We start from the raw sequence: 17929 nt of genomic DNA, 5'->3' as shown, positions 1-17929 counted from the left end.
GCAGAGGAACCAGAGATCAAATTGCCAACATCCACTGGATCATGGAAAAAGCAAGAGAGTTTCAGAAAAACATCTATTTCTGCTTTATTGACTATGCCAAAGCCTTTGACTGTGTGGATCACAATAAACTATGGAAAATTCTGAAAGAGATGGGAATACCAGACCACCTGATCTGCCTCTTGAGAAATCTGTATGCAGGTCAGGAAGCAACAGTTAGAATTGGACATGGAACAACAGACTGGTTCCAAATAGGAAAAAGGAGTACATCAAGGCTGTATATCGTCACCCTGCTTATTTAACTTAACAGAGTACATCATGAGAAACGCTGGGCTGGAAGAAACACAAGCTGGAATCAAGATTGTCGGGAGAAATATCAATACCTCAGATATGCAGATGACACCACCCTTATGGCAGAAAGTGAAGAGGAACTCAAAAGCCTCTTGATGAAAGTGAAGGAGGAGAGTGAAAATGTTGGCTTAAAGCTCAACATTCAGAAAACGAAGATCATGGCATCCTGTCCCATTACTTCATGGGAAATAGATGAGGAAACAGTGGAAACAGTGTCAGACTTTATTTTTGGGGGCTCCGAAATCACTGCAGATGGTGACTGTAGCCATGAAATTAAAAGACGCTTACTCCTTCGAAGGAAAGTTATGACCAACCTAGATAGCATATTCAAAAGCAGAGACATTACTTTGCCAACAAAGGTCCGTCTAGTCAAGGCTATGGTTTTTCCTGTGGTCATGTATGGATGTGAGAGTTGGACTGTGAAGAAGGCTGAGCGCCAAAGAATTGATGCTTTTGAACTGTGGTGTTGGAGAAGACTCTTAAGAGTCCCTTGGACTCAAGGAGATCCAGCCAGTCCATTCTGAAGGAGATTAGCCCTGGGATTTCTTTGGAAGGACTGATGCTAAAGCTGTAACTCCAATACTTTGGCCACCTCATGTGAAGAGTTGACTCATTGGAAAAGACTCTGATGCTGGGAGGGATTGGGGGCAGGAGGAGAAGGGGATGACAGAGGATGAGATGGCTGGATGGCATCACTGACTGGATGGACGTGAGTCTGAGTGAACTCCGGGAGTTGGTGATGGACAGGGAGGCCTGGCGTGCTGCGATTCATGGGGTCTCGAAGTCTCAAGTCGGACATGACTGAGCGACTGAACTGAACTGAATGATGACGCAGAGAGAAAAACCACTCTTCCCAACAAATCTTACAGGAATAACCACAAAAGTCACCCTGGGGCCACTTAAAACAGAGTGGGAGCTTTGTGACTCCAACTAGTTAGCGACTGAACTGAACTGAACTGAACTGAAATGGGTTAAGGAACGGAACTCAATCTTGCAAGTACCTAGTTAACTGGAGAAATTAAATCTTACCTTAACTATTGAGGGGCTCTTTAAATGTTCAAAATTAAAAAGCCAGCTTGGTAAAACCTTAAACTAGGGCTTCTAGGGGGAAGTTGGGGATGCTCTGTGTCTTTGATTTGTAAATGTTCTATCTGACCTTCCTAGTTTGTTCTTGTGTGTGTGTGTGTGTGTGTGTGTGTAAGGCCTATAAGAGATCTTTTTGCCTTCTCAATCATTTGCATCTCTGAGGAGCTATAATTTATTGGTGGCCAAATGATGGATTCTTTGAAAATTAGAGAAACTAATAAATTATTAAATTTAGAGCATTGTCATTGTAAACAACTGTTTTGATGCTAAAGCAAAAGTATGATATAGTTATAGTTAAAACAAAAGTCAAATTAACCTAAGAACTTTTTCTTGAATGAGAAAAATTGGTTGAGGAAGCTTCATTGTGGCCTTCCCCTCAATGGGCCTTACAGATGCTGCTGCTACTGCTAAGTCACTTCAGTCGTGTCCGACTCTGTGCGACCCCATAGACGGCAGCCCACCAGGCTCCCCCATCCCTGGGATTCTCCAGGCAAGAAAACTGGAGTGGGTTGCTGTTTCCTTCTCTAAGCATGAAAGTGAAAAGTGAACGTGAAGTTGCTCAGTCGTGTCCGACTCTTAGTGACCCCATGGATTGCAGCCTACCAGGCTCCTCCGTCGATGGGATTTTCCAGGCAAGAGTACTAGAGTGGAGTGCCATTGCCTTCTCCTTATGGATGCTAATAAGAGCAATTAGGAATATCAAGAAAAAACTTGGGGGAAAAAAGTCTAGCCATTATACTAATGAGGTAAAACAAAAAAAAATTTTTAAGGAGTTACCTAAAATGAATAAATAATTCTTTGTGTGGCTATTTAGAACGGGTAAATAGATAAGACATGATACTTGTTCACTATTGGAAAAGGTCAGTTTTCATTCCAATCCCAAAGAAAGTGTTAGTCACTCAGTTAGGCCCAACTCTTTGCAACCCAATGGACTGTAGCCAGCCAGGCTCCTCTGTCTATGGAATTCTCCAGGCAAGAATACTGGAGTGAGTTGCCATTTCCTTCTCCAGGGGATCTTCGAGACCCCCGGAATGAACCCAGGTCTCCTGTATTGCAGGCAGATTCTCTACCATTTGAGCCACCAGGGAAGCCCAATCTCAAAGAAAAGCAATGCCAAAGAAAGTTCAAACTACTGCACAATTGCACTCATTTCACATACAATAGAAAGGTAATGTTCAAAATCCTGGGAGCTAGGCTTTAACAGTACATGAACTGAGAACTTCCAGATGTTCAGCTGGATCTACAAAAGGCAGAGGAACCAGAGATCAAACTGCCAACATCCGCTGGATCTTAGATAAACCAAGGGAAGTCCAGAAAGACATCTACTTCTGCTTCATTGACTACACTAAAGCCTTTGACTGTATGGATCACAACAAAGTGTGGAAAATTCTTAAAGAGATGGGAATACCAGACCACCTGATCTGCCTCCTGAGAAACCTGTATGCAGATCAAGAAGCCACAGTTAGAACTGGACATGGAACAACAGACTGGTTCCAAATAGGAAAAGGGGTATGTCAAGGCTGTATATTGTCACCCTGCGTATCCAACTTATATGCAGAGTACATCATGCAAAGTGCCAGGCTAGATGAAGCTCAAGCTGGAATCAAGATTGCCAGGAAAAATATCAATAACCTCAGATATGCAGACGATACCACCCTAATGGCAGTAATCGAAGAGAAATTAAAGAGCCTCTTGAAGAAGGTGAAAGAGGAGAGTGAAAAAGCTGGCTTAAATCTCAAAATTCAGAAAACTAAATCATGGCATCTGGTCCCATCACTTCATGGCAAATAGATGGGGAAACATTGGAAACAGGGTCAGTTTATTTTCTTGGGCTCCAAAATCACTGCAGATTGCGATTGCAGTCACGAAATTAAAAGACGCTTGCTCCTTGGAAAAAAGCTATGACATTAGAAAGCAGAGACATCACTGCCAACAAAGGTCTGTCTTGTCAAAGCTATGGTTTTTCCACTAGTCATGTACGGATGTGAGAGTTGGCCCATAAAGAAAGCTGAGCACCGAAGAATTGATGCTTTTGAACCTCGTTGTTGGAGAAGCCTCTCAAGAGTCCCCTGGACTGCAAGGAGATCAAACCAGTCAATCCTAAGGAAATCAACCCTAAATACTCATTGGAAGGACTGATGAAGAAGCTGAAGCTCCAGTACTTTGGCCACCTGGTCCCAGGAGCTGACTTGGTAGATAGTGGCTCTAGGTTGGACATTTGCAATCAGCCAACCTCCTTTTTGCACTTCCTGAGGCAAGAGATAGGTGGGGTCCAGTTGAGGAATTTACAGCTTCCTGTTTGTTCTCCAAAAAGGAAGAAACAGTAGAATCAGGGTAAATAGCCAGTCTTGCAAACATCTCAAGGAAATAATTATGGCAAGGACAAAGAGAGGCAAAACCCTGTCTGAGTAAAAGATTAAGGGAATAATACCGGTTCCCCCTTTTTAGGATAAGGGAGACACTATACAAGCACAAAAAGGTTTGCTGGAGTCAAAAATCAGAGGATAATGCCAGGCCACAGTGAGTCTTGCTCCTTCCAGAAGCCTTGCTTAGAGATCCACCCTGGGGAAGGTCCTGACACAAACTTACAGGGGGGGTGGGGGTGGGGTGGGGGGGGGGAGCACGGGGGACGGGGCGGAGAGGTGGAGACAAAGCAAGATTACTGGCCTGAGGGAAGACAAAGACCTGGAAACCGGCCCCTTATAAAGGATTTAAACTTCCCAAAGGTGAGACTCTGAGCTCACCAGTGTTCATTTCTGAATGTAGTTTTGTTTTCAATAAACTTTTTACTTTACTCTTTACCTTCTGCCTCTCGACTGGGCAGGCAAGACTAGGGACCTTAACCCTAACTGCTGGCTCCAGGGTCCAGCGGTTAGGACTCCGGGTCTGGGAAACTAAGGCCTTGCTTCCAGCTTCTGCTCCCTGCTGCTTATTGCATCCCAAATCAGACTCTCTGGAAAAGACTCTGATGCTGGGAAAGACTGAGGGCAGGAGGAGAAGGGGGTGAGTGGCAGAGGATGAGAGGGTGGGATGGCATCATCCACTCAATGGACACGAGTTTGAGCAAACTCTGGAGATGGTGAAGGACAGGGCGGCCTGATGCGCTGCCGTCCCTGAGGTAGCAGAGTCCCTTTGACTGAACAGCAACAAAGCTAATGAGCCTGAGGAACCCCTACTGGTCTCTGACATTAAAAGCTAAACAAGCCTGTTCTATTTACCCCAGTTTTAAGTTATCTGTTTAAGGGGCCAGAAAAATTTACATTGAGCTATCTGACCAATTATTTTGGGACAGTTAGGCCAAAGGGCCTGACTTCCTGGGCTTTACCTGACTGGGGATCAGATCAGATCAGTCACTCAGTCCTGTCTGACTCTTTGCGACCCCATGAATCGCAGCACGCCAGGCCTCCCTGTCCATCACCAACTCCTGGAGTTCACCCAGACTCATGTCCATCGAGTCAGTGATGTCATCCAGCCGTCTCATCCTCTGTCGTCCCCTTCTCCTCTTGTCCCCAATCCCTCCCAGCATCAGAGTCTTTTCCAATGAGTCAACTCTTCGCATGAGGTAGCCAAAGTACTGGAGTTTCAGCTTTAGCATCATTCCTTCCAAAGAAATCCCAGGGCTGATCTCCTTCAGAATGGACTGGCTGGATCTCCTTGCAGTCCAAGGGACTCTCAAGAGTCTTCTCCAACACCACAGTTCAAAAGCATCAATTCTTTGGCACTCAGCCTTCTTCACAGTCCAACTCTCACATCCATACATGACCACAGGAAAAACCATAGCCTTGACTAGACGGACCTTTGTTGGCAAAGTAATGTCTCTGCTTTTGAATATGCTATCTAGGTTGGTCTTAACTTTCCTTCGAAGGAGTAAGTGTCTTTTAATTTCATGGCTATAATCACCATCTGCAGTGATTTTGGAGCCCCCAAAAATAAAGTCTGACACTGTTTCCACTGTTTCCCCATCTATTTCCCATGAAGTGATGGGACCAGCTGCCATGATCTTTGTTTTCTGAATGTTGACCCATAAGCCAACTTTTTCACTCTCCTCCTTCACTTTCATCAAGAGACTTTTGAGTTCCTCTTCACTTTCTGCCATAAGGGTGGTGTCATCTGCATATCTGAGGTATTGATATTTCTCCCGGCAATCTTGATTCCAGCTTGTGTTTCTTCCAGCCCAGCGTTTCTCATGATGTACTCTGCACATAAGTTAAACAAACAGGGTGACAATATACTGCCTTGACGTACTCCTTTTCCTATTTGGAACCAGTCTGTTGTTCCATGTCCAGTTCTAACTGTTGCTTCCTGACCTGCATACAGATTTCTCAAGAGGCAGGTCAGGTGGTCTGGTATTCCCATCTCTTTCAGAATTTTCCACAGTTTATTGTGATCCACACAGTCAAAGGCTTTGGCATAGTCAATAAAGCAGAAATAGATGTTTTTCTGGAACTCTCTTGCTTTTTCCATGACCCAGCAGATGTTGGCAATTTGATCTCTGGTTCCTCTGCCTTTTCTAAAACCAGCTTGAACATCAGGAAGTTCACGGTTCACATATTGCTGAAGCCTGGCTTGGAGAATTTTGAGCATGACTTTACTAGCGTGTGAGATGAGTGCAATTGTGTGGTAGTCTGAGCATTTTTTGGCATTGCCTTTCTTTGGGATTGGAATGAAAACTGACCTTTTCCAGTCCTGTGGCCACTGCTGAGTTTTCCAAATTTGCTGGCATATTGAGTGCAGCACTTTCACAGCATCATCTTTCAGGATTTGGAATAGCTCAACTGGAATTCCATCACCTCCACTAGCTTTGTGTGTAGTGATGCTTTCTAAGGCCCACTTGACTTCACATTCCAGGATGTCTGGCTCTAGATGAGTGATCACACTGTCATGATTATCTGGGTCGTGAAGATCTTTTTTGTACAGTTCTTCTGTGTATTCTTGCCACCTCTTCTTAATATCTTCTGCTTCTGTTAGGTCCATACCATTTCTGTCCTTTATCGAGCCCAACTTTGCATGAAATGTTCCCTTGGTATCTCTGATTTTCTTGAAGAGATCTCTAGTCTTTCCCATTCTGTTGTTTTCCTCTATTTCTTTGCATTGATCGCTGAAGAAGGCTTTCTTATCTCTTCTAGCTGTTCTTTGGAACTCTGCATTCAGATGCTTATATCTCTCCTTTTCTCCTTTGCTTTTTGCTTCTCTTCTTTTCACAGCTATTTGTAAGGCCTCCCCAGACAGCCATTTTGCTTCTTTGCATTTCTTTTCCATGGGGATGGTCTTGATCCCTGTCTCCTGTACAATGTCACGAACCTCATTCCATAGTTCATCAGGCACTGTATCTATCAGATCTAGGTCCTTAAATCTATTTCTCACTTCTACTGTATAATCATAAGGGGTTCGATTTAGGTCATACCTGAATGGTCTAGTGGTTTTCCCTACTTTCTTCATTTAAGAAGAGCCTTATACACAGAAGTGGGTAGAACAGACAAGCAACAACAACAAAAGCTTCTAAAGTCTCTCCGAAGATCAACGTTTGTTGACTGGATCCTTATGAAAACTAAAGTCAAAGGCATAGAAGTTGGCGGAATTTAGATAAATGTATATAAATTGGTATATTTAAATGGGCTTTATATAAGGTGGTTACAGCTCTTGTTTAATTATATAGTGGGAAAGACAAGGCATATAGTTTGCCACTAAGGAAATATTAACTAAATGTGCTGAGGATACCAATAGTTACCTGAGTCATATAAAATAAGTAAACTGGGAATTAACAGGCAAGGGTTAATAAAAAAAAGTTTTTTTGCTTTGGTTTAATTTATAAACTCAGAAAAGTCTTTGCTAAATGCCTTATCCAAACCTTTGAAGATATAATAAATTAAAACTCGAAAGTTATAAAACAGAACTTTGTAAATTAAATTTCAGTTTTATTAAAAATCTTGCCACTGATTTTAGTAACTTCAGGTGACAGAACTGTTCTTTGTAAAACTAAATAACTGTCTTTGTCTTGCAAGTATGTAAACCAGAATATGAATACAGGCCTCCAGGAGCTGAGACTAAGCCCAGTTAAGCAGACAAGTCCTGGGAAACCAAGAAAAAAAACGGCAGTTTTAAATCAAAACTGCTGAGAATGTTTCCTCAGCCAAACCTTATAGATAGTAAGCCTTGATCATCTGAACAAGCAACTTTAAGGTCTTCCAACTGTTAACTAGTAAGTTTATATTAATGTTGTAATACCCGGTTCATAGCTAAAGCCATGAGATCTCACTGCTTTTGTCGTGTACACATTATACATATATGATATCTCTACTTCTAAAAGATATTATTAGAATTGGATTTATAAAGAGCTCTATTTAATTTTAATAAAAAATGCTTACATTTGAAGAAAACTGGCCAAGATGACTTTCAGGTTCACGTGGACTGGGAAATATTCAATATTAAGTTGAAACCTGATATTAATTTTTATGTTTGTGGATCTAAATTAATATAGATGTTATTAAGAGTCATCAAATTTAAGTATAATAATTTATTGTTCCTAGGTTTAATAAATAAGACCTTACTAATCTCTTGCAAGAAAATAACTGGACATGAAGAAACTTCCAGGTAAATGTAAATAAAATAAAAACTCTGGGATAAAAACTTTAAAGTAAGCATATTTTAGAAATGTTTAAGTAAAATGATCTTTCCAGATGTTCGGTAACCTAAGATTCTAAAGCTGTGCCAATTTCAGCTAAGTGATGAAAGTTAATTTATTTAAAAGATGTTATCAGTTACTAAAAAATAAAAAAAATTAAAAGTATTTGAGAATATTAATGAAAATGTTTGGTATCACTTGAGATGTTCTCTATAAGAAAGCAAATGTTTTTAGAAATTATCACTGGTATTTATGCTCACCAATCTATAGAATGCTAATATAAAGGTCAGTTGTTGGTTGATTAAGGAAAATAAGATGTGTGTTTTCAGTAAAGAAGGTATGAAGAATGGAACTGCATTTTATGAAGGGAAAAGGAAGTAGGTCTGACTGACAGGTGGCTATTTCAGGATGGAGAACAAAGTAATGGGTAAAAAAGTGATAAGAAGGTGTGTGGAAAGTGGACCCTGAGAAAAGGGTTTTGTGCATGGTTAGGATGAAGTTTAAAATAAATTTAATTAGGTTTACCTTTAAATGAATTTAAAAGTAAGCTGGTGCCAAAACTTTTCAGAGAGAATTTGACTTTTCTCTGTTAAGGGACACAGATTCTTCAGGTGTTGAACTGCCTTTGATAATAGATTAAGTTTATTTACCTCTTAAATGATGCATTATGCATTTGTCTCTAAAAGTCTTTATTGTTACTTTGGCTAAGTGAACAGCTACTGTTTCACAATGACCTAGCCTGAGTGTTCTAAAGCTTTTTGGCATTTGTTGACAAAACTTCCTAAATCATTCTAATGAAGCCCTTTTGACTTCCAGCTAACTTTGGGAAGCTTCAGAGGGTTCCTGAAACATCCAAAGAGAGATATAACACTAATTCAGTTCATTTTGTATGTAGAATACATGGGAAGTATTGTCAAGTAATAAATCATGGGTTACACTGTATGGTAAATGTTTCTAATATAGATATCCTAGAAACTATATGGAATTCCTACAATTCTGGTATGTCTGGGTAAGATGTTATCAGTCATAATTCAAGTTACTATCTTAAAGACTTGTCACAGCACTAATGAAGTTTTTTGCAAAAATGCTTCCTCTTCAAGAACATTTATAGAAAGGACTTTTGGATAAATAAAAATTTCTGAACTGGGTAAGAAATTAAAGGACTCTAATGGAAAACCTGACTTCACAAAGGTTAACAAAAGGACTGAATGAACTGAGTTTCTGTGCCCTTAAATGATGCATATTTATTTTCTCTGTGACCTTGGTTAAATGGAGAGGTATTGTTTCAGTGACCTCTGATCCTGTGTTTTAAAATCCTTTTGATATTTCTAACAAACTTCCCAAATATCAAAATAGAACTAGGCTTTTCAGGCTCCAGCTGACTGCGATGGATGCTTCAAGGAAGTACCTCTGAGGAAACTCAGAGATTAATGTTAAGCTAAGTTTATTTGATATTTTTAATTCAAAAACATTGTCAAGTGATTGAAAGTAAACTTTAGGTTGTGATAGATAAATACCATTAGTACAGATATTTCATAACTTATATGGAATCCCTAACATCTGACAAGTCCCGATAGAAGGTTATCAGGCATAATTCTAGAGATTATACTAAAATGTTATATATTCCAAGTTTCTTAGCTACATTGTACTCAAATCTTCAACCATGCAGAAGGGCCAAGGCACAATCAGTAGGGAAGCTGCTTTTAGAGTGATTCCCATCTGGGGAATCCCCTCTGAACTACACAGTGACAGAGGGACCCGTTTTTCTGGACAAACTTAAGGAAATGTGTAAAATTTGGTCAATTACGCAACATTTCCATTGTTCCATTCCATTCCATCACCCCTAGTCTTCTGGGTTAGTGGAAAGGGCAAATGGAACAATGAAAACTCAGTTGGCTAAAATGATGGATGCTTATTCCTTCCCTTGGCCTAAGGCTATTTCGTTGGTTCTCTTCAACCTCAGAGCCATTCCTTTTGGCAAACATCATATGTTTCCCTTTGAGATTATTACAGGGAGACCAATAAGACTGGATGAACATGATCCTATATTACTTAAGGGAGATACATTATTGAAAGGACTTAGCCAAAGTATTGACAAATCATTTTAAATTTGTTTCTGAAACTTACTGTAGTAATCTGTCCTCAAATGAAGATCAGATGTCCCATGACCTACAACCAGGAGATTATGTATACTAAAAGAGATATCATTCAAAGGACTCCCTCCAGCCTACATTGAAGGGCCCTTATCAGGTTATTTTAACTATCTCATGTGCAGCAAAACTAAAGGGAATTGACTCTTGGATTGATATCTCCCACCTAAAAAGGGCTCCTGCACCAGACTGGTCTACAGAGAGAACTGCTAACCTCAAACCCACCTTAAAAGAACACTCTGATAATAAGGACACGCCATCACCAGGATGAGAGGAAGATGACATCAGAAGTAGATAGCTGACCCAAGTGACCCTGCACCTGATCCGCATGATTGTTCATAAGTTTTCTCCTTAGTTTTTTGGACTCTTGCACATGAATCAAATGTTTTTCTATCATGGGCATGATCTTATGCAAATTTTAGAAATTAATAAAATTATTGGGTCAATTACCTGCATCCAGTACTTCTGGTTTACCTTGATGAGTTTCTCTCCTCCAAGGCTCTGATTGGATGGCTCTTATAAAGTTTATTTTGGAAGAAAGAAATTATAGTTCTGTCTGGGCTGGTACTGACATCACTAGATGGGACCCACTCACTTGGCCAATCAAACATACTTATTCTAACCGTGGCCATAAATATGAATTTTCCCTTAAGGTTACTCTCAGTCAGAACAAAGGCTAAATTCCAGTCAAAAAAAGTAAACTCTAGACTATTAGGAGGGACACTTCCTCAGTTTGGGAATGTATTTATCTGGCTAACACCAGGCTATGGCTGTCTGAGCCTAAAGGCCCCCCATGCTGGGAACAATTAAACCATACCGAAGATAATCAACCTAATAACACTAGAAAATTAGGCTAAGTGCCTTACGACAACAACCAATTTACCATTTCTCTTAAAGACGGTGACTGGTATGGAACAGATTTGGTCAGATGTCCAGAAATATACTGGTTGGCACCTAACGGGACTCAATGGCTTTGTGGGTCCAATCTATGACCCTGGCTTCCACCAACCAGGCTGGCTAGGAAGGTGTCCTTTAGGATTCCCTTGGGCTCAAGGCTACTTTTGTACAAACTCAGATGTGACTCCAGTATATTTACCATCAATATGAGCCCGATTGACCAAGAGATCTGTATTTCACCGGTATGATCACTTAGCAGCTATTTTTGTGCCTTCAGTAGGATTGGAAAATGTTATTTCTTACATTGAAGAGTTAACAAAATTCACTCAAAAGACATTAAATGATAGCAACTAGGCTACTAGCCTACTAAATTCTGAGGTCTTTATGATGAGAAAAGCTGTATTACAAAATCGTATGGCCCTTGATATTCTTACAGCATCTCAGGGAGGCAACTGTGCTGCAATTCAAATTGAATGTTGTGTTTACATACCAGAGGAATCCTCTGAGGTAACACATTTAATGACTCACATGAAAAATCAGATTGCTGCCTGATGATTCACTTCCTAGCCTTGGTGATCTTTTAGGAAGATGGTTTGGTTATGGAAGCTCATGGCTTAAAATCCTACTTGTAATTTTAACAACATTATTAGCTGTTGTAATCTGTTTATTTTATATGGCTAAACATCTTGAAAAACCAGATCGTATTTATAATGTGGAATAATTGCAATAGTGTGATTCAAGGTATGAGAAGAGGCAACAAGGGAAATATCTCTTGGATCCTATTAGGTTAGAAGAAAGAGGATCCAGAGAATCTTGTATTCTCTACCAATGGGCCTAATCTGGAAATTAACACCTAGAGGGACATATCAGTGCAGAACTTTCACCTGATCTGGGAGGAGCCTCCCAGCGCCCCGGGATAAAAACAAACAGTGGTCATGCAATGTCTCCCAATGTGCTTGAATTTCCGACCGCGGGGAGGGAATGTGAAATGAAATATTTTCTGCTCTGTGCTCTAGCAGGAAACATGCCTCTTCAAAATGCAAATTTCTGAGCCCAGATGAAAGAAAGCCAGCTCCTTGGAAGCCATCAGCTACTTTCTGCCCAGTAAGCACCGAGGAGCTAGGGGGAAGTGAGAGACAGCCATTCCCTCATGCGCCTTCTATTAGGGTAAGCAGGGGATTAGCATGTGAACAATAAAGCAAGCAGGAGCAGCCCCAGATAGCTCCATACATATGAAAGGAACGCCACCCTTAAGCAGGAATTTTGTCTTGAGGCTACAGAAATAGGCTACGGATCCAGGAACCCGTGGCCTCCCCCTGGCCCTTCAGGGGGTCAGCTCACTGTGCTTGAAGCGCCCACACTATTTCTGCGCTCTGTTCAGAGTAAACTTACTCTCATTTGCAGGGCGCTGCGTCTGGACATCTGTTCCCACCCGCCCTTGGACCACCTCGAGAACCAGCGCTTCATCCAGGATACTGGGCACCTCCTGTGCCAGGCTCGGGGCCGTGAAGATGTTTGGTTTTCCCTGAGATGTTTTCTCCTGAGGCTTTAGAGAGAGCCTTTGCACTCACAGGTCACCCTGCTCTTTTCTCCCTGGGCGGGCTGTCAGAACGGGCATCTGATTGCTCACCGTCCCGCCTCCCTGCGGCCTGGGCTCCTCACAAAGCCCCGGACACCCCATCCCATCCCTGCACCTTCTTCCATGGCGCGCCCCTCCCACGTGCCATCCATCACCAGCCTCATCCCCAGAACTTTCCATCTTCCCAAATGGACCCTCTCCCCCGTTGAAACACTCACTTCCCCCCAACCCCAGCCCCTGGCAAACACGGAACCTTAAAGTAGTTTTGCTTTGTGATCAAAATGCTGGGTGCACCAGCTCCGCACCCCTGAGCGAATCGCCAGCAAGACCTCGGGGCGGGGCGGGGCGGGGCGGGGCGGGAACCGGGAGCAAGAGGAGCAAGAGGAGGGAGGGTAGCAAGGAAAGGCCAGTGTTTGGAAAGCCCCCCCCCGCCCCCCCCCCCCCCCGCACTGCCCCCGCCCAGGGGCGTGCAGGCCTGCTGAGGGCCGGTGGGCTCACCCCCAGCAGGGGACACCCCCAGCTCCCCCTGAAGAGCCGGCCCTGGGGTGGGGGGGACAGGAAGCACGTTAGCGGGCCCCTCCTGCGCCCCCCAGTACCTTCTGCTCCCGCCTTCTCTATTTGCACCGACCCCAGCAGCAGCAGCTCTGAGCCCGGCGTCCTGCACGGTGCCCGCGGCTTCTCCCCATTCACCGGCTCAGCGGCCCAGGCGCTTCCTGAGGCTTCACATCTTCAATTGGGTTCTGCGGAGTCGTTTTTGCCTCTCCTCGAGGGACCCCAGTTCTGGGAGTGTTCAATCTACTCTCCTCTCTGCCCCACATCCTCTTTTCTCGCGTGTTTCCTTTCTATAAATTCCTCTCCTCTGTGATATATGATCTGCTTAGAATTCTCAGTTTGGGTCATTACATGTTTTCTTTCTAGAATTTCTAGTTCCATATATATGATTTTCACTTCTCTAGTGAGATTCCATCTGCTCTCAACACAGAATCATGTGTACTTTTAGGGAACGTATCTCCTAACTCTGACTTCTGGAATTCCCATGGAACTGTTTCTAGTGTCTGTTCTTATCTCCTGGGTTTTGGTACTTTTCCCTGTTATTATCTCTGCCAACAAGTTTTTAACCGGATGCTGATTATTGCACCTAAAGATACTGCAGAGACGATTTGAGGATCTGGGTGTATTTTCTTTAAGTCTTGGCCAGCGTGTGGGTTGGGCAAATCCTTTGAATCCAGTCGGGCTGGGTTTCCGGGGTTTTTTATTTTGGTAAGCTGCCTCTAAATCAGACAGTGAATAGTGCATATGTTTTGTGTTTAGAATGGTGAATTGGACATTACTTTGTACACTTGCTTCAAACTGACTAGAGAAATGTGAGATGAATGTTTGGAGACGAACATTCTTAAACTGTGGTAGCAAGTCAGTCGTCAGTAACAATTCAGTCCTGGTTGCACTGTCAGAGCCCTGGGGGAGGGGGTGTGGGGTGTGTGTGTGTGTGTGTGTGTGTGTACACACGCGTGTGCAGGCTCTCAGATGGTGGAGGAGGTGGTTTTGGGGGGCAAGGCTTCAGGACCAGCTGTGGGGGTGTGCTGAGCACCTGCGGGGGCCTCACTCAGCTCTGTCACCTCCTTACTTGAAGGCCCAGCACAATCCCTCACGAGTTTTGATTTTTCCGCTTCTACAGGAACAAAGCAACCGCATTAGGAGAAAAGGTGCCTGTTAACCTCCTGCCCCGAGACCAGCGTGGGCTGTGGTGCAGCAGGACTGGGGTTCTCATCACTTTTCCCGTTTTGTGCCTAAATCACCCCCTCTTCCTCTATTTCCTTTTCTTCCCTGATGTGTAGAATGACTAAGACATTTGAAACATAAATGTGAACTTGAAATAATAAAATAGTTTGAGTTAAAACAAGAATTAAATCTTAAATATGTAACCCAAAGCTACGGATGTCCTTGCTAATCCAACATGGGGTTCGCTTCTCCTGTTAGATCAGACAACTGCCGGTTACAGAATATAAATCTCATTTCCTGCTTCCAGGGTGATGGTAACTTTGTGACAGCTTGTCTCAGACTGTTTACATGTTGAAGTATAACACTGTTTTACCAATCCCTGTTTATTCAACATCCTTGAACAAAGAGCAATATAAAAATGACCCTGGCTTTCCGTGTTTAACTTAAAGATTGGTTTAACCTCAGTGTTTACAGCTGAGCCCTGGGTGGGGGCTACTGCCCTCTGGTGGACTAGCCTCGCATTGCACTGCTCTTCACCTCTTTTGTTCAGTCGTTCATTGCTCAGTTGAGTCCGACTCTTGGCAACCCCAAGGACTGCAGCATGCCAGGCCTCCCTGTCCTTCACCAACTCCCAGAGTCTGCTCAAACTCATGTTTATTGAGTCAGTGATGCCATCCAACCATCTCATCCTCTGTCGTCCCCCTCTCCTGCCTTCAATCTTTCCCAGCATCAGGGTCTTTTCTAATGAGCCAGTTCTTTGCATCATTATGATCTGGTGAATCCAGTTCCATCTGCCTGCAGCCAAAAATACCCCTGTAGCCCTCTCTACTGTGACGATTTGTTACTCAAGTTGTTGGCCCTGGGCAGCTCCTTATTATGCATAAATATGCAAAGCAGATTTGCTGGGCCTTGGCTACTTAATTCAGATGAAGGCGCCTGTCCTGTTTCTTCGTGGTTATCATGGAGGGTGCAGTCTTGGTGTGTGCAGGCAACGGCTAAGCTCCAGCACCAGGCCCCTGTCTCAGCGCTGGATGCCTCATTGTCCCGTTTCAAGTGAAGACGACCTGACACTATTTTCCTGGGGAAAATGCTGTGGGGTGAGGGCTGCGGGAGGTTCTACAACTTTCTGTGGTTTAATATCTTACAAAACTGCTTTCTTCTTTGAGTGCAGTTAAAACAAGCTCTTACTGAAGTGAAGTGAAAGTTGCTCAAGTCATATCCAACTCTTTGCGACCCATGGACTATATAGTCCATGGAATTCTCCAGGCCAGAATACTGGAGTGGGTAGCCTTTCCCTTCTCCAGGGGATCTTCCCAACCTAGGGATTGAACCCAGGTCTCCTGCATTGCAGGCAGATTCTTAACCAGCTGGGCCACCAGGGAAGCCCAAGAATACTGGAGTGGGTAGTCAACCTTCTTCAGTGGATGTTCCTGACCCAGGAATCGAGCTGGGGTCTCCTGCGTTGCAGGCAGATTCCTTACCAACTGAGCTATCCCTTACCAACTATCAGGGAAGCTCTTACTAGAGCTAAATATTTGAATTTTCCCCTAAGATTTTACAGAATTACAATATCCAATATTCTTAGTGAGCGAAGGATCATCTAGAAAGGCTGGAGGTGGAGAATTTGGGGAAGGGGACCACAGAAGGTCAGAGATCCCTGACAATAAGATTCTAATGCTGGTGAAGGAAAGTCACCTGTGAGCACAGGGGCTCCGCCCGAGCGCTCTCTCAGCGTGGTGCAGGGGGGCGGGCCTTGCCGGCTCGGCCAGCGGACCAGGCGGGGTCCAGACTCCCCTGTGGCACAGATCTCGTGGCCCAGCAGACTTGACCTTGTCCGTGACCATAGGAAGGAACTCACGGGGCAAAGTGTGGTTTGACACAGAAAAAAGGAAATGGAGAGCAAAAAAAACAACCCCGTTGCCAAATGACCTCAGCATGTACCCTGAGTGTCTTGTTTCAGAACAACACTCACAGCCGTGAAGGCTCCCTGGGGACCAGCCATGCCCCTGCCCTCCCCGTGTCGGGTGTGCCAAGACAACGAAGCCCGCTGCCGCTTCCGGGGCCATCAGTCAGGGCCCGGCCCGCTGTCCACGGTCTCCAGGGTGAGGCAGGGTCTCCTACGGGCCCAGGGCTTCCCTCCTGAGCTGTTGATGAGCCCAGGCCCCTCATTCACTGTCCCCAGCTGTGCAGCCAGCGCAGCACACACAGCCCCCACCTGCAGCCCTGCACGGCCCCGTGGAAGGTGGTGACGGGGCCGTACCCCCAGTGCCCACACATCTCCTGTGTGGGAGTAACGGGGTTTTCTAACCCAGAAGCCTTGCATTTGACCAGCACCACCGAACCAGCAACAGGCTAGCTGCCAGCCTGTAGGCAAAGTAAAGGAAAATATGTGGCCTGCAGTTGAGCACAAGGGCCAGGTCCATGACTTTCTTTTTTAAATCGGATCTCCAGCTCCAGCCCAGGGCGGAAATGTGGTGCTGACACGGGCGGGAAGAACTCCAGCTCCCGAGCAGGTGGGGGCTTCCCGAGGGGGCTGCCTGGGGGTGGAGAGGGAAGGGGCCGGAGGACCTGGGCTGGAGAGGGAGGCCCCTGGGGGGTCTCTAAGCACAGGGGTGTCTGTCACCAGGCCGGACCCTGGGGACCAAGTTCCTGTGTTTTGAATGTGCTCTGCATTGTCACTGAATCATGGCTTTGCACAGCTTGCTGTGGGTATAAAATTGAATTTTTCACACTCAACCGTAGAAGACCATAGCAGTGTAATGAGATGGTTTGGAAATGGATTTTCATGGGCCCTGGACTCTAATTGTTCGGGGGAAATCCATCAGTGGATTCTAAAGTGCCACAAAAGTCTAGACAGCACTCCTAGGAACTCGAGGGGTGTTACTTGTCTGGGGCCACAGCTTGAAGCTTCGAAAACCTTTGCTTCTTTCCTGACACAGCATCTGTCTGCCCTTCACCTTAATTACAAAGCAAGTAACAATTATCTGAACATATTAAGGGATGATAACTTAAGAGCTCACGAAGCAAAAATAAGGGTGCAGAAATCTTTCCAACGTCCTACTTTTCACAAGGCAACTCATTTAAAACTTCAAATAATAGAAAACAAGCTGAAAACATCCAAACTGCAGCATCTGACTTTTTGTCTTTGCTTCCTACTTTCATGTGTTAGTTCATAGGCTATTTTGGGGAACATTTTGGTTTACAGAAAAACAGAGTGGAGTTTAAAGAAAGGAGCTCACGCGTAGCTTTTCGCTGCTTCTCTTAGCTCCCCAGCTGCTCACACCCTCATGGACATGGTACATCTGTCACAACTGATGAACCAGTAATCAACACGTCGAAAATGAAGGCCATGCAACTTTCCATACACTTTTACTGAGCCCTGGGAAAACTGCTAAACCATATGTGGCTAAAGGCTAAAGTTTTCAAGAAATGCCAAGTGAATAAAAGCTTTCATGGAAGGATCATAGGATTAAAAAAGAAAAATGTATAAAGCTTTCTTTTTGTTTAGGTGTGTTAGAAAGAAAGGGT

The 17929-nt window shown here is 44.0% G+C and overlaps 1 protein-coding gene across 1 annotated transcript in view; it reads right to left on the bottom strand.

Annotated features, from left to right (window-relative positions):
* CLN8 (CLN8 transmembrane ER and ERGIC protein) overlaps positions 1–13529 on the bottom strand; it is a 67041-nt gene extending 53512 nt beyond the window's left edge. The window contains exon 1 of the mRNA XM_024986280.2: positions 13279–13529. The gene's annotated coding sequence lies outside the window, so the exon portion shown is untranslated. The remainder of the gene's footprint in view (positions 1–13278) is intronic.
* Between the last annotated feature and the right edge of the window lie 4400 nt (positions 13530–17929).

Source organism: Bos taurus, chromosome 27, assembly GCF_002263795.3.
Source record: "Bos taurus isolate L1 Dominette 01449 registration number 42190680 breed Hereford chromosome 27, ARS-UCD2.0, whole genome shotgun sequence".
In the NCBI taxonomy this organism is placed as follows: Eukaryota; Metazoa; Chordata; class Mammalia; order Artiodactyla; family Bovidae; genus Bos; species Bos taurus.
Note: the sequence above shows the minus strand (reverse complement) of the source record. Positions and strands in the feature narration are given on the sequence as shown.